Source organism: Haliotis rubra, unplaced genomic scaffold, assembly GCF_003918875.1.
Source record: "Haliotis rubra isolate DU_JTF1 unplaced genomic scaffold, ASM391887v1 Scf84, whole genome shotgun sequence".
Taxonomy (NCBI): Eukaryota; Metazoa; Mollusca; class Gastropoda; order Lepetellida; family Haliotidae; genus Haliotis; species Haliotis rubra.
The window spans coordinates 1,929,971-1,946,089 of record NW_025767568.1 but is presented as its reverse complement, the minus strand read 5'-3'; the positions used below and the strand labels follow the sequence as shown (position 1 = coordinate 1,946,089).

The window sequence follows — 16,119 nt, the reverse complement described above, 5'->3', positions numbered from 1 at the left end:
CCTGAAGCATTTACCAGAATTCTGTCTAGAAACTCTTTTATATATTTTTGATGATATTTGGACATCAGGTAACTTTCCTCCCTCGTGGCGTGACGCTATAGTAGTACCTATACCTAAACCTGGACTTGATCATACGGATCCGTCAAATTATAGACCCACTTCACTAACTACCTGTGTTTGCAAAACCATGGAACGAATGATAAATGATCGACTTGTTTGGTACTTGGAAACAAATAACCTAATAACAGATATACAATGTGGTTTCCGTAAAAATAGGAGTACTGTTGATTAGTGCGTTTAGAATCCTTTGTTAAAAACGCTTTAATTAATAAACAACACGCTGTGTCTATCTTTTTTTATCTTGAAAAGACTTATGACACTACATGGAAATATGGCATTTGAAAAGATTTACATGGTTTCGGATTGGGAGGCCGTTTGCCTCAATTTATAGCCAACTTTTTAAAGGACAGACAATTTCAAGTCCGCGTGGGATCTACCCTATCTGATCATTACAATCAGGATCAGGGTGTTCTACAAGGCAGTATTTTGTCGGTCACACTATTTAGTCTAAAGATAAATAGTTTATCAAAAGTTTTAAACGATTCAATAGATGGATCGTTATTTCTTGTCGCGGTTAAAATATGCATACTATCGAACGACAACTGCAATTGTGTTTAAACAAGATAAATAAATGGTGTCCGGAAAACGGCTTTTAGTTTTCTAAATCCAAAACTAATTGTATACATTTCTGCCGTAAATACAAACCGCATCAAGACCCTGAACTATCTTTAAATTGCACACCCATCATAGTTGTGAAGGAGGCCGAGTTCTTGGGTTAAATTTTTGACTCCCATTTCACCTTTCTTCCGCATATTAAATCCCTTAAAGCCAAATGCCTGAAGGCACTTGACTTGTTGAAAGTTGTTTCCAACTCAAAGTGGGGAGGGGATCAAACTACCCTCCTCCACCTATATCGATCATTGGTCCGCTCGAAACTTGATTATGGCTCCATCGTATATGGTGGAGCCTGCAAAACCAATCTAAAACTACTTGATTCTTTCCACCACCAAGGTCTGAGACTTTGTCTTGGGTCCTTTCGAACTTCTCCTGTTGACAGTCTCTACGTCGAGGCAGATGAGCCTTCTCTTGCACAACGCCATATCAAATTATCTTTACAATATATTACAAAACTATATTCTTATGAGTCTAACCCTGCATATAACTGTGTCTTTCATCCCCTCTATGAGGATTTATACAACAAAAAAACCTTCTCTTGTTCCGCCTCTGGGGCACAGAATTAAGCCATTCCTGTCTGCTGACGGCATTGAGCTGGAAAATATAGCTCCTTCCCGTCTTCTTTCTTCTCCTCCTTGGCAACTGGTTAGGCCTGAAGTTGACCTAACTCTGACAAAGTTTACGAAATCTGAAACTAATGAATTACATAAAGTCAACTAAAAGCTAAATATAATACACACAAATCCTTATTTACAGATGGGTCCAAGGACGGTGGCGCGGTGTCATGTGCCACTGTCATTGGATCCCGAATAATATCTTCTAGAATACCAGATAACAGCTCCATTTTTACAGCAGAAGCAAACGCCATATTAACGGCTCTTAAATATATAAATATATAACGACAGCTGAAACATAAACAGTACATAATCTTTTCCGATTCTCTTTCTTGTCTTCAGGTTATTAAAAATATATCTTGTAAACATCGACTTTTATTAGAAATTATTGAATTGTACAATCAACTTGCCACTGGACAATGCGACATCGTCTTTTGTTGGTTACCCAGACATGTTGGCATTTCTGGGAACACTATGGCTGATCTTGCTGCCAAGGCAGCCCTCAACAAATATGTGACACCACTTCTAATCCCATTCTCTGATTATAAAGCCAGCATTAGAACATACATCCGCGATCTAATGCAGAAGAAGTGGGACACCCAAGTAGGTATTAATAAATTACATGCAATAAAACCCTACATTGGTTACACCTACTTGGGTTGTCAGTCCAGATTTGAAGAGGTCATTATGCGACGATGTCGTATTGGCCACACTAGATATACGCATGAGTACCTATTAAAAGGTGAGGATCCTCCGTTTTGTATCCCTTGTGATGAACGAATCACGGTCAAGCATTTCTTGCTTGATTGTGTTGAGTACTCCATCACAAGGGATATCTATTTCAAATCCCGAACTATGAAGGATCTGTTTACTAATATAAGTCCTCATTTAATTATTGCTTTTTTAAAAGAATTAAATTTGTTAACAGATTTGTAAATAGCTAAATATTTTATGATTGGAAGTTTGAATTAGTAACATAGATTGTTAGTGGCTGTATCCTCGAGGGGGGTTAAAGTACTGTAAAATTATTGTCCTTCTGAGAGGGTACGTAAGTCCCAAAACATTCAAAGTAAATTTAAACTTACAATTAGTTTTAATCGTAGAATATGTGTTATTTTAACTTATGGCTAATTTGTCTAAACTTGCTGACGGCTGAAGGGATGGTGTAAATCCAGCTAGGGTCCATGCAGGAAGCAAATGTACTGTAAGTCCCCATGGTCCCTAGTATGGTGATCTACATTCAGTAGTTAGCAATCTACAGCCTGTTTTTAAAATGTATTGTCATTTCTAGTTCCAATATTTTAGATTTAATTGCTAGTTTTAAATGGATATCTGTGATACACTAGTAGTTTTACTGTTCTTCGTCAACAGGTTTTTTAATTTCTAACTTTATTCATCTTTAATATAATTATAAAATGTCACGATATGGCTGAATTATTGCCGATGTGACGATAAATATTAACTCACTCACTCACTCTGTTTTTATGGAAACCACATTGTATATCTGTTATAAGGTTATTTGTTTCCAAGTACCAAACTAGTCGATTATTTAACATGCGTTCTATGGTCTTGCAAACGCAGCTAGTTTGTGAAATTGGCCTATAAATGGAAGGATCAGTATGATCACGTCCAGGTTTAGGGATGGGAACAACTATAGCATCGCGCCACGAGGAAGGAAATTTTTCAAATGTCCAAATATCATCAAAAATAGATAAGAGCGTCTCTAAACATGATTCTGGTAAGTACTTCAGCAGTGTATAATGTATGTTATCAGCTCCGGAAGCGGTATCGTGAGCCTGGTCAAGAGCCGTATGAAGCTCGTGTATTGAAAAGGTTTCGTTGTAATTTTCTCCATTATCTGAATTGAAATTAATAGCATTCTTTTCTGGCTGTTTTTGATATTTTGGGAATTCAGGTACATAATTAGACGAGGAGGAATGTTTGGCCAACGTCTCACCAAGTTTATTTGCAATATCTGATTTATCAGTCAATAACTGATTCCTATCTTTGAGATGGTGAATGCTAGATTTAGAGCCCTTACCCTTGATTTTCTGGATCATATTCCACACCTTTGATATCGGTGTGCGCGAATAAATGTTTCGTGCTTTTGCGTTTAAAATTTAAAATTTGTCCAAATTGCGGACCATAGGATGGCGCGGGAAATAGTGCTCGGCTTTCTTCCTGTGCCATCCTAGCCTGTTTGCATTCATTTTTAAACCATGGTTTTGCGCACGTGAGGAATTGCAGAGGACTTAGCGATACACTCGTCAGCTATGTCATTTAGTTCATATGAAAAGCATTTTATGGCATCAGGAATGTCATTAAAAGGTTCAGGTTTTCGTTTGTCAGCACAGAAAGTTTCATATAAATGCCAGTTAGCCTTTTTAACCCATTCAACACCGCAGGCCGCTTAAGCGCCCACAACGTTATGAGTCCCCAGACACCGGAGGCCGCTTAAGCCGCCAGGCAGTAGTCACGTCAAAATGAGACATAATTTTAGGAACCTATCTTACTTATGATTCATATGTTAAATCTATCACATTTCACAATGTCTGAAAACACTTATTAAATTTCAATTTATCATATACTATCAGCAGAATTAAAATTATAAACTATTTTTCGCAATGTTATTGAAAACAACAATTCTCGGACACATGCTTCGGCAGCGGGTCCACATAAACATTGTCAAAGAGCAAAGTAACGATGTTTCGAGGAATTCATTAAATAAATTGAATAAACTAATGAATCAAATCAACAACAACATTCATAAAAGTTGTCAAACGTACACATAAAATTACTATTTCCATCTTTTGGTGCGATCATGTAATGTCACTGACAACTGACATCTCGGCTCTCGCCGCCTCAATCTTCACGCTCGGACATGATGTTTAATGCGAAAATATATACATGAAGCATTTTTGTCACAGGTCATAGCCTAGCACGATACGTCCAATAAGTTCCATAATTTACGTATAGGTAGCGATTTCTTGCTTAATATGTTCAAAATAGCGTTATTTTACCCAAAACTTTCGTCTAAATCTAAAGGTTTTCGTTTACGAGGACAGTATCCATTGCCGTAATATGATTGGCTGCCTCATGTCACGTGTCTGATTTTGACCAATCACGACCCTTATAGCAGACTGTACCGAAAAAGCGTCATTAGAAACCAATTTTTAGCCAATAAAATCGCTTCTTACAACTGTGAAAATACTCTCAGCAAGGGTTCAGTGATGATGTTGATGTTCGGAGCTTTCGAACGATACCCGACATCAAACGATTCGCCTCCCATGTTTTTCATACGAAGCTTCGAAAACGGAGGTATTTTCCGTTGTTATGTCATGTTACCGAGCGGAAAGCCACAGATATCGGGAAATAGGCGACCATACATATTATTTAAGAAATCTTTTTATAGTAATTTTCTGATTACGTAAAAATGAAAATATAACAGAAAAAGGCACGGACATGTTATGACATGTCAGAAATGGAAAAAAAATCGCTATAGTTTTTGCTTCTTTCGTGGGTTATCTGGAGGTTATAAATGTAAGCTTGCATTTTCATTCAAAAATAATTTTATTTAAGTTGTAGTTGTATTATTTGAATGATATTATAAAAATAACTTCATATTTATCAACAGTAGGATTAGATCTTTTAAATGGTGTATGGGATGTAGTAGCAATAACGTTTTACAAGCTAATAATTTCCTTCATAAACATAGGCTTCATCTGTGACCTCAGAGTCTCTGGGAACTCATGGCAGTAAATGCCTCTGGTTGACTGGTGTTGAAAGAGTTAAAATTCCATCTTGATGATGGAGAAACATCAGATGGATTCACAGGTTTTGGTATTGTTGGGAAATGGTCACTTCTACAGAGGTCGTCGTGGACTGACCATTCGAACTCACTCAGTAGGCTGGAGTCAGTGATAGACAAATCAAGAGCTGAATATGTTCCTGTGCCATGGTGTAAATACGTATTTCAACCGTCATTATAAATACATAAATCATTGTTTGAAATAAAATCCTCCAGTAATATACCTATGGTGTTTGTATTGGTGCTACCCGAGAGTGGGTTGTGGCCATTTAAATCCCCCCATGATTACACAGGGTCTAGGTAGTTGATCACAAAGACCTTGCAGAGCGGCTAGTTGGACAGACAATGAAGGCGGAATGTACAAAGAGCATAAAGTAAAAGCAACCTGTAATGTAAGTCGAACTGCAACGACTTGAAGATTTGTTTTAAGTGGAACGGAGCTATGGATAACATTGTTCCTCACCAGGATCGATGATCCACCAGAAGCTCTTTCACCCAGAAGAGAAAAACAATGATATGCATTGAACTGACGGAAGTCAAACTTATGCCTGTTTCAGATAGGTTTCTAAGATGCAGAATGCTGACGGTTTAAAATTTTGGTTTAATAACTGTATATCGTTTAAATAAGTCCGGAGTCCTCTACAATTCCATTGAATTATAGTTGAAGACATTATTTCCTCGTCGGATGTACAGGAAATCTACCCCTCACCTTCCTTGAGGGTGACAAGCTATGAGTCCGACCTTGGCTATGGTCGAACACATCCATAGCCTCAAGTGATCCAAACTTATTATATAGTTGGACCTGGTCATTTGACCCCTTCGGAGGTCTGTTGCTCTGATTTTTCTTATTGATTTCATTGCTCGGTATGGATGTAGTTTTCACATTTGATTTCACATCTGAGTCTGATTTAGATGCTTGTTTCTGAGAAACAGATGAATCCTTCTCTCAAGATGCCTTGGTCTTAACAATGGTTTGTACACTGGAAGTTTCTTTTGGAGTTTTCGTCTGAATTTCAGTAGAGAGCAATGTGGGAGCTGTCGTTCTTGCCCACATATAATCCTTTTGGCAAACGACTGAACTGCATGAAACATGTTTTGGTTTAGAGGCCTGAACAGAAGCAGAACCAACTGTAGCATAACTCGGGCCCGACTGTTCTTGTGCTAGAACAATCTGTTTTGCTTCAAAGAACGAAACGTTTTGCTCATGCTTCACTCGTGAAATCATTGATTGTAACTTCCAGGAAGGACATTCCTTCGATGAGGATGGATGGCAACCAGAGCAGTTGACACATACAGGTGTTTTATCACAAATGGGTACTGTCTTGGCACGCACCAGCACATCGTTGCATGCAGCTGGATTGTGGCAAGACTTTGACCCGTGACCATACTTTTGGCAATTATAACACCTTAAGGGGTTGGGGATAAAAGTATCAACCCGTACGTTGCAATATCCTGTTTTTAGAGATTTTGGATGCATCGAGAGACAAACTGTGACCAGGTAAGTGTTTGTCTTGAAGACATCATTATTCTTTTTTACTGTAAATCGTTTGACGTGAGTAACGCCTTGGGATTGCAGTTCAGTAACGATGTCAGTTTCACTCATGTGTGACAGGCAACGTCCAATAGCACGGACGATGCCTTTGCTGGCTTTTTAAGCATCAACGCCAATGGCTGAAGGGATGGTGTATATCCAGCTAGGGTCCATGCAGGTAGCAAAAGTAATGTAAGTCCCCATGGGCCTTAGTATGGTGATCTACCTTCAGTTGTTGGCGCTCTATAGCCCGTATTTTATTTTGTATTGTCTTCTTTAATTGGAATATTTTAACTTTGCGCTAGTTTTATATTTATAACTGTGATTCTCTAGTCTTTTTATTGTCCATCGTCGACAGGTTTTAATCTTTAAAATGTTTCTACTTTTCACTACATGGCTTGTTTTCGTCACGATATGGCTGCAATATTGCCGATGTGACATTAAATCTTAACTCACTCACTCATTGCTGGTATTTAATGTCCTGTGAGGGGACACCTTCACAGGAACATTTGCTAAAGACTTTGTTTTGAGCAGAATTTTAGACTGTATTTCTTTCCTGCATTCGGTGAGCAGGGAACCTTTAACCTCCCCAGCCAAACCTTCCATGCCCTTTGACAGGGATTTAAGGGATTTAACTTGAGAGGGCCACCGGCAGGGGCACACATCACAATCAAACGAGGCCAATTATCAGGGTTGTTGACAGTTGTTTGCGCTTCATCATCTGAAGACAACGAATCATCAGATTCGTGTGAACGTTTTTTTAGTGAGGATGCCATGGTAGAAAAATATGTGATTCACCCTCCTAGCTCCCCACCCACCATGGAGTGTCAACAGGGACGATGCCTCATGGATCTCCAGTAGACGGCACAAATGATACTAGGGGGTATACTCAAGCAGAAAATATCTTGAAAAGATAAATCCAACCAGATTGGCCCATGAGCCACCGCCTTCTGGGCATTAAGACTCTAAGCAAAGTTCAAGATAAACATATTACCAAATCAATTAGTGTAAATGAACAAAGGGAACCAAGACCAAAGTTTCAACAATTCCAAATCAAATTTGGAGCATATACATATAATCAGTGTACAGGGCTTGGCGTGAGCAGTCGATTGATAGAACCGGCCCAGTTCTACCACCCGTCTAGGTGAAGTAAGGGGCGAAGTAGTGTGTTGTGCAGAGGAACACTGTTTCTGGAACCAGTGTCGGGTTGGTGGACCAAATATACCCCCGGGTCCACAACAGGGGGTTGAAGAGCGTTTAGCGTTACTCAGCGCCTACCACGAGAAGAGTGGCGTTACTTCACCCACCATGAGAAGGTGGCTCTTCATGGGTGCCTTGTCTAGAATAGTGTTATAATTTTACAGTTACATGTTAGTTTTATATCTATATCTGTGTGAATCTAGTTGTTTTACTCTGCTTTGTCGACATATTTTTTAATATAACTCTAATTATTCTCTGTGTATGACTTATTTTGGTTACGATATTGTTGAAATATTGCCGATTTAACAATAAATATTAACTCACTCACTAAGTGATTTTATGGTTTTCATTCAGGCATTCATATCTTCACTCACTAACAAAGGAAACCACAGAAACATAATGGAGAATAGTTGTATTAGAAACGGTTACCTTTATACTTTGCATAACGTCATATTTTCACTTGAAATAGTAACATCAAAGCAGCCATTTATAACATCACTTCACCTGTAGTGACACAGACGAATATAGAACTGGGGTCCATTTGAAGGGGCAGCATTTTCCATTGTCTAAACTGCTACTTAAGATACACTATAGCCCAATTTATCTGAGCATATCAATAGTGTGAAGTCCATCGAGCTCCAACATTGGGTTTACAACCTGTAAAATGGCCTTGGGGAGATGGGATAGCATTGCCTCATCCCCTGGCCTAAATTGACATATTTGAGCTCTATACCCAACCTGGCCACATTCATATCATTGTCGTGGTGGATCATTTACTTCCATCGGTTCATGAGCAGCTTTGTCTGATCTTCAACATTTTCATGATTCTTTTCTTCAGTCAAACCCGTCCTAAGACTGTTTTAATTTATCCGTATTCTGACTACATCTGCAATACTGTTGAAGTTGTCCCTCTATATTGCCATCTTCGACTAGTTATGTTTCTAAATGTTGCTCCTTTGCTGAAATGCAGGTGTGATATTGCCTACATCTGCTTCTTTGGTCAAAAGCCAACACCCTGTCGGCAATTAATTAAATTTATACCATATCTATATTTCAATTTTATGCACAAGTAATAACCTATGTGAAGCACTAAGCAGGCTTTTTTAACAAGTGTTCTCTTTGTAACAGCGAGATAAAACCTAAACCTAAAAGGTTTCAAGCAAAAGTTTTCATCACTTCATTTAGGTCACTTTTCACTTGGCTGTTGAATCTACACCGTATTTCTATGCTATCAACACCAATATATATTAAATAAATAGCATGCTTTATTTTTCACTCACTCAATTTTAGAATGCCGATCAAACAATAATCAACAATAATAAACACATTTTTTCTCAACTTAATGGTTCAATGTAGAGAGAAGGTAGGAGAGAGAGAAAGCAAAGAGTCACTTATCTTCAACTTAATGTCTTTCATTTGTCCTGTCACCGAAAGGTGTCCCTTTCCTCGAACACAACACGATTCTTGTTTTGAGGGTGAGTCCAAATGGTGCCAACTGTTTCTCAGTCGGTACTTATTCACTGTTTGCTGGTGGTAGTAACTTTTATCTCTCTGTCCTCTCTGTTGACCACTCTGGTATATTATTGGAACCAGAGTGTTGTCCCTTTCACTGTGAGAGTTTAATGGAGGAGGACATCAGCAGTGATTCTTTCTGTGAAGTGATCTCCATTCCGATGTCAATGCCTGTCACATATATCCTGCATGTACTTTTGTTGTTTTATTGTTAACTTCCCCAAACAACAACAGCACTCCAGCTAAATGAGGGATGTATAAACAAATCAGATCCTGTAGAAGACTGTGCAAAGACTTACATCTATGAAAGTCGATCTATGCAGCGAGTATGTCCGTAAGTCGACTCTTATGAGAAACTCTATTTGTCCGAAGACCAATGCTATCCTTGATCTTCGTTGGTTCCTCTATGAATTGATTCCATGCTTAGACGAAATTGTTTGTGCACAAATTATCGAGATGGGTTATCATGTTCTCCTCCATTTAATGGCCATATGGCATTTTGATGTAGTTCAGAGTCTAAAACTAAATAACCTATCCAGAACAAGGGGACGACAATCCCAATTGAGAATGCTTGAGGAGAGTCGCACCGATTCTTGATGGGACAGTGACTTGTATGTCACAGGGGTTACCAAACGTGTCAATCACTGAGACAGAGTGTGTAACGACATGAAGACATTATTGTCATTAATACCCAGCGATTACCCTTATTCAAAGGGCAGATATATGTCGTGCAAGTGATGAAGATGCCTGTCGTAGAAATGAAGAACATTACCGTTGTCATTACACTGAAAAAATAATTGTAAACCATACACTCCAGCAGAGTGGCTATCTTCCTCATTCTGGTGATTGGTACAGATATTCAGAGGACGTTGTGTTTCCGATGTCATGTTATAGGCTATAAAATCCTTGTTATCCCAGTATATTATCATGTCCATCACAGAGCAAACCTCCTCAATATAATTATCAGATCCCTCCAGATGGACTGTGAAATTCTTCTTGTGGGTCAAGCGTTCTGATTTCCTGTAGTTTGCCCAACTGAACGTACACCGGGTGGTATCAGCGGTGTAATCGGGGTGTGCTGAAACGCACATCATGATATTTGATTCCGTATCTCCTGTGCAATGATCAGAACCAAAGTCTGAAGCAATCACAGACGTCTTAGATTCGGTGATGCTGAAAGCTTGTATTTGTCTTTCTTGAGTGTAATAGAGATATTGAGTTGTTTTATCATAGTGGACGACATAAGCTGCTACACTCACTTCCAGAAGTGTTTTCATAAATTGTCCACTACTGAGACAGTGTTGATTGAGACTGAACATGTCTGTATTTTCTTCCCATACAGACGTAAATAGACAACACGACTCAGAATCTGCTAACCATCGGAGGCTTTCTGGTGATGTGTACATTTCCGTAAATGTGTTTGTGTCATGGTTAAGATAATACATTATATTATCCTCTGATTCTAGAAAGAGGATACCGCCGTAGTGTTGAGCCGGCCCTGGAAAGTTACATGAACACGTCTGTGAAACGTCCGATATGCTTTGTCCTGATGTATCATCTCTTGTCGCATCATCTCTTGACGTATGACCTATTGACGTACCATCCCCAGATTTGTCCATAACAAGGACACAGGATATAGAAATGCCATTCGCCTCACACTGCCATTCGTCATTGCCTGCTTCATATACAATTTCATCTTTGTCAGGGCTGGATGACTCGATCTTCCAGGTTACAGACGCCGATTGGTTTGATAGGCAAGAATGAAATAAACACAATATTAGCACACTCAACATGGTATCTTGCTCAAGTTTTACAGTCTAACTTACCATTCGAGAATCTTGGTCGTTGTGCTGTGTATTTTGTGTCAAAATGATTTCAAACATGAACATATTCGGTATACTATTGGATTTCTTAATGCGGTTGCATTTTGCGGTGATTGGAATCAAAGAACGAGCTGGTATTTGAAGAATAATGAATATTCAAAGATGAAATCTAAATCTGGAAAAATACACACATTCAATACTTTATTTAGATGCTTTGAGATTAAAGAATGATGTCTGTTGGTATTCCTTCATTTTGGTTTGGCCACACTCATCAACATTCTAACTATATGGCGGTAGTCTGTAAATAATCTAAGTCTGGATCATCAGACAATTTAGTGATCAACAGCATCAACATCGATCTACGCAATTGGGATATGATGACATGTTTCAACAAATTCACCTTTCGTCTCTTACGTCAAGCATGAGTTGCTGAAGATATTTTCCAAGACGTACTTTCAAGGGTCCCGTTTTGAGATGCAATCAACTGATCGATGTTGTGAATAATAACCGCTGGGTTACAAGGACATTATTTAACCAGTTCACTTAGCCTGGGAAGATGGGTATGGAATCTAGACTGAACTGACTGACTGACTGAGTTTAGTGTTCGCCGCTTTTAGCAATATTCCAGCAATATCACGGCGGGGGACACCAGAAATGGGCTTAACACATTGTGCCCATGTGGGGAATCGAACCCGGGTCTTTGGCGTGACGAGCCAACGCTTTAATCACCAGGCTACCCCAACGCCCCTCTAGACTGAAGGGCGACGGAGTACCCGAGTTCGATTCCCCACTCTGTGTAAAGCCCATTTCTGGTGTCCATCGCCGTTGTATTGCTGGGACAATGCTGAAAGTGGCGTAAAACCAATTTCACTCACTCCAGACCTTAATCCCCACGTTTTGTATACTAATCACATGTCTTACTTTATGTCCAAAACATACCCATATAGAACAAAGTGTATTGCCTGTGGATACATCTGGTGTATGGGCGTAATGACCGTACACTAAAACAGGATTAGGTATTAAGTGTTGCTTGGTGCACCCTCCACATTCAACAGTAGTAGTAGGAGTCACTTTTGGATTTCACAGGGACTAGCCATCTGTATTGGAACTTGTACAGTACCGCGCTTGCCCCCCTTTACCTTCACAACAAGCAAGGCAACGTTGTCTCATTGAGTGAGTGAGTTCATATTCAGCAATATTTCAGCCATATTGTGACTAAGCCAAGTTTTACATTCACCATAAATGCATGTATATTATACTCACCAAAGGCAAGGTGTGAAATCATGATACTGACAATGAGTGAAAACATGGTGTTTTTTTCTTCTAACTTAACTTTCAGAAAAGACAATAACTCGAAAGAAAGCACTTTGTGTTTATTCTCCACATGCCATGAAAAAATCAGTATGGAAACCACATAACGCATGACTTTAGGAAGTGTCCTTTATAGGGAAACAAACGTTAGTGTCAATAACGGGTTGGTATTAGCAACAGCTGCACATGTTCCCACCTTGCTGTTGTAGAGACGTCGACTTAACGTCTTTGGAATGTTGTAAGATTACCGTCGCCCAGGTGCAGTGGAGTACATAGAGTAGGAATTATCCCTGCCCAAACCATGACTGAACCCCCACCAAATCAGTTATGCTTGGCCACAGTTGCATCTGTGGTTCGCTCTCGATTGTGGTGATAAATCCTCTGCCGACCAACATGGAATGGCAAATAGAATCTGCTTTCATCTGTGAAGAGCACACGACGTTGATTTCAGCGGCTTTGATGTCTACTCCATCACAAACACGCCTGCCTGTGACATGTTGTTAGTGGTGCAGGAAACTGCAGGTCGCCTACCCTGGAGTCCGACTGCCCTTAAACGTCGACGAACGTTGTTCCTGTATATCCGTACATTGGTAACATTGAAGTGTTCTGTCTGAAGATCTGCTGTTCGGAAATCTGTTGCGTAGCTCATTTTAAGCTTGCGAGTTCAAACAGTTACCTGAACAGTGAACAACAGTGAACAAGAATCAATCAATTGCCCTTCATGTTCCATGGATAGAGCTATTTGCACGTGCAAATGATTGACATCAAGTGGCAGATGGATTTCCATATTGACAATTTGAATATAAATGTGTCATTTGTAACAAAATGTATCGGACATTAAAGAACGATCACATTTCAACGCCCTGATGTGTTTTCCATACTGTTAAGAAAGTTTGTAAAACATTCAGTTGTATATATATATAGCTAGTTATGTCATATTTGCTGGAGTTTATAAACCCTGTATCCCTGGTGTTTGTATCTTGGATATCAGATGCAATTTAGAACTCTCCTTGTTGACACTCCGTGGTGGGTGGGTTGGCGAATGTTGTTGTTTTCTTTCACCATGATTTACAATCAAGCTCATCTGATGATACTAGTTCAAATGGTGATTCCTGGTGATCGAGGCAAAAGACCTTCTTCCTATTAGACTAAAACCATTTGCCATATTCATGGTTATTGTGGTGAAGTCAAACATGTCACCCGACTTCGTTCTGGTGCCCTTCTTGTAGAGTGTGTGAAGTAACAACAGTCCATAAACCTGTTATCAATCCAGCAATTTGCCAATGTTGAGGTTGTTGTTTCGGAACACCGGACACTTAATTCCTGCAGAGGCATTGTTCGTGACAGGACACGTTCCTTGTCCGACATGTCAGAACAAGAAATTGCAGCAGAGTTAGAAGTCAAGGGGTTTCATCTGTGAAACGTTTCACAACAAAAAAAGGAGGATTCATCTATTGAACCCAGAAGCACTTACCTGTTCACTTTTGCGATATCTGAATTACCAGAGTCTATCAAAGCTGGATATATAAAGATCGGAGTGGAGGTGTATGTGCCCAGTCCACTCTGATGTTTTAAATGTAAACAATTTGGCCATGGTTCTAAGACCTGTACAGGCTCTATGGCTTGTCAACGTTGCGGTGACAACCATGACTGCCAACAGGTCATTAAATGTATCAACATATGGCATCCTCTAAACTCTGTCCTGTTTGGCAAACAGAATTGAAACTTCTTTGACTGAAGTGCGAAAGAAATATCACAGTTGGAGAAGCAAGAGTGAGTGAGTTAATGTTTAACGTCACATCGGCAATATTTCAGCCATATTGTGACGAAAACAATTTATGCAATATAAAAATAAAAACATTGTGAAGGGTTAAACCTGTCGACGGTGGACAGTAAAAATCCTAGGGTATCACAGATATGAATATAAAACTAGAATGTAAATCTAAAACATGTTAATCGACGAAGACAGTACAATATAGAACACGGGCTATAGATCGCCTCAACTGAAGGTAGATCACCATACTAAGGTCCAAGGGGACTTACAGTGCCTTTGCTACCTACATGGACCTTAGTTGGATTTACACCATCCCTTCAGCCGCTGGCGATTGCAGGAATATTCAGCCGAAATTTAAAATAACAAATACACTACGATTAAAACGTATGCTTGAGCAAAATTGACTTTGAAAGTTTTTGGGACTGACGTACCCTCTCAGGAGGAGAAGCAAGAAAACTCATAAACTCCCATACGGCTACTCCAGCCACTTATTCTCCTTTTGATTTTAGACCAACTCAGACTTCATCTGTGTCATGTCTCTGAGCTGCCATGGGTCAAATCTGTTCAACCCTTGTCAACATTTACTGCACCAGTCATCGAGCTTGACCTTACTAAGAAATCAGTTTCAACATCATGCGCAGAGAGTCAGACAAAGTCATTACCAATCTCAGAGCAATAATCCACGGCAAATCGTGCAAAAGAGAAGAATGAAAGAAAAAAGTCCAATTAAAGCAACCCCTCAAGAATCCCACTCAATCAGAGGTGCCTATCCAGAACCCCTATAGTGCTCTGGACATAGAAGTTACTCCATCATCACAGAGTTTTGTGAGGACTGCTTCATGGTCACGTTCGCGTGTAAGATCACCTATTGAATTACCATGAGTCATTCATCTACTATAATTCAGTGGAACATCAGAGGATTTAGAACGCATTTTAATTAGATACAGTTGATAGCTCAAGACTTTATACCGCCATCATCATGCCAACAGGATACTTATCATAAACATACTGATACATTTGGCAGTACACATGTCATTACTCATTTTCTCTTCCAGGGGATAAAGCAACCGGAGGTGCTTCTATAAAAGTCAGATATAGTGGCATTCATAGTGACGTTCACCTGAATACCAATCTTCAAACCGTAGCTTTCCACCTTACTTTGCACATTGCATTTACCTTGTGCTCACTGTACATTCCACCTTATCTTCAGAATCTGTATGATCAACTACCTAAGCCCTGTACCGTCATGGGCGATTTGAACGGGCACCACCCTCTATGGGGCAGTACAAGTAAAAGCAATATAGGCTTAAGTAATCGAAGATTTTATTTCTGATAATAATTTATGTGTGTTTAATGATGAATCAAGCACCTATTTACACCCTGCTACAGGAACCTATTCTTCACTTGATCTGTCCCCCGCAGATTTGAATGTTTGAATAGTCTGTTCATGATGACATTTGTTGAAGCGATCACTTCCCTACTATCCTGAAAGCTCTCAAGCCGGATGATGATCCACCTTCATCACGGTGGACTTTTTCCAAGGCAAACTGGTCCTTGGGTAAAAAATGTTTGTGGAAAAAATAAAATCGGACAATTTTAAAAATGTATCAGATCTATACAGTTGTTTTCCAGTCAACTAAATTGCTGAACAAACAATTCCTAAGTCCTCTACAAGTCCTCATATTCGAAAACCATGGTTTAACAATAATTGCAAACAAGCCAGGAAATGATCTGTTTGATTGGCATTTAGAAGTTGATGACTAATAAGAAAGTAAGAAAGTTTATGGATAACAACTTCTTTATTATATATG

The 16,119-nt window shown here is 39.4% G+C and overlaps 1 long non-coding RNA gene across 1 annotated transcript in view; it reads right to left on the bottom strand.

Annotated features, from left to right (window-relative positions):
* The window catches only part of LOC124262469, a 28,791-nt gene extending 20,928 nt beyond the window's left edge, over positions 1 to 7,863 (bottom strand). Inside the window, exon 1 of the long non-coding RNA XR_006894599.1 lies at positions 7,822 to 7,863. This is a non-coding gene — a long non-coding RNA (uncharacterized LOC124262469). The remainder of the gene's footprint in view (positions 1 to 7,821) is intronic.
* Positions 7,864 to 16,119: the final 8,256 nt, after the last annotated feature.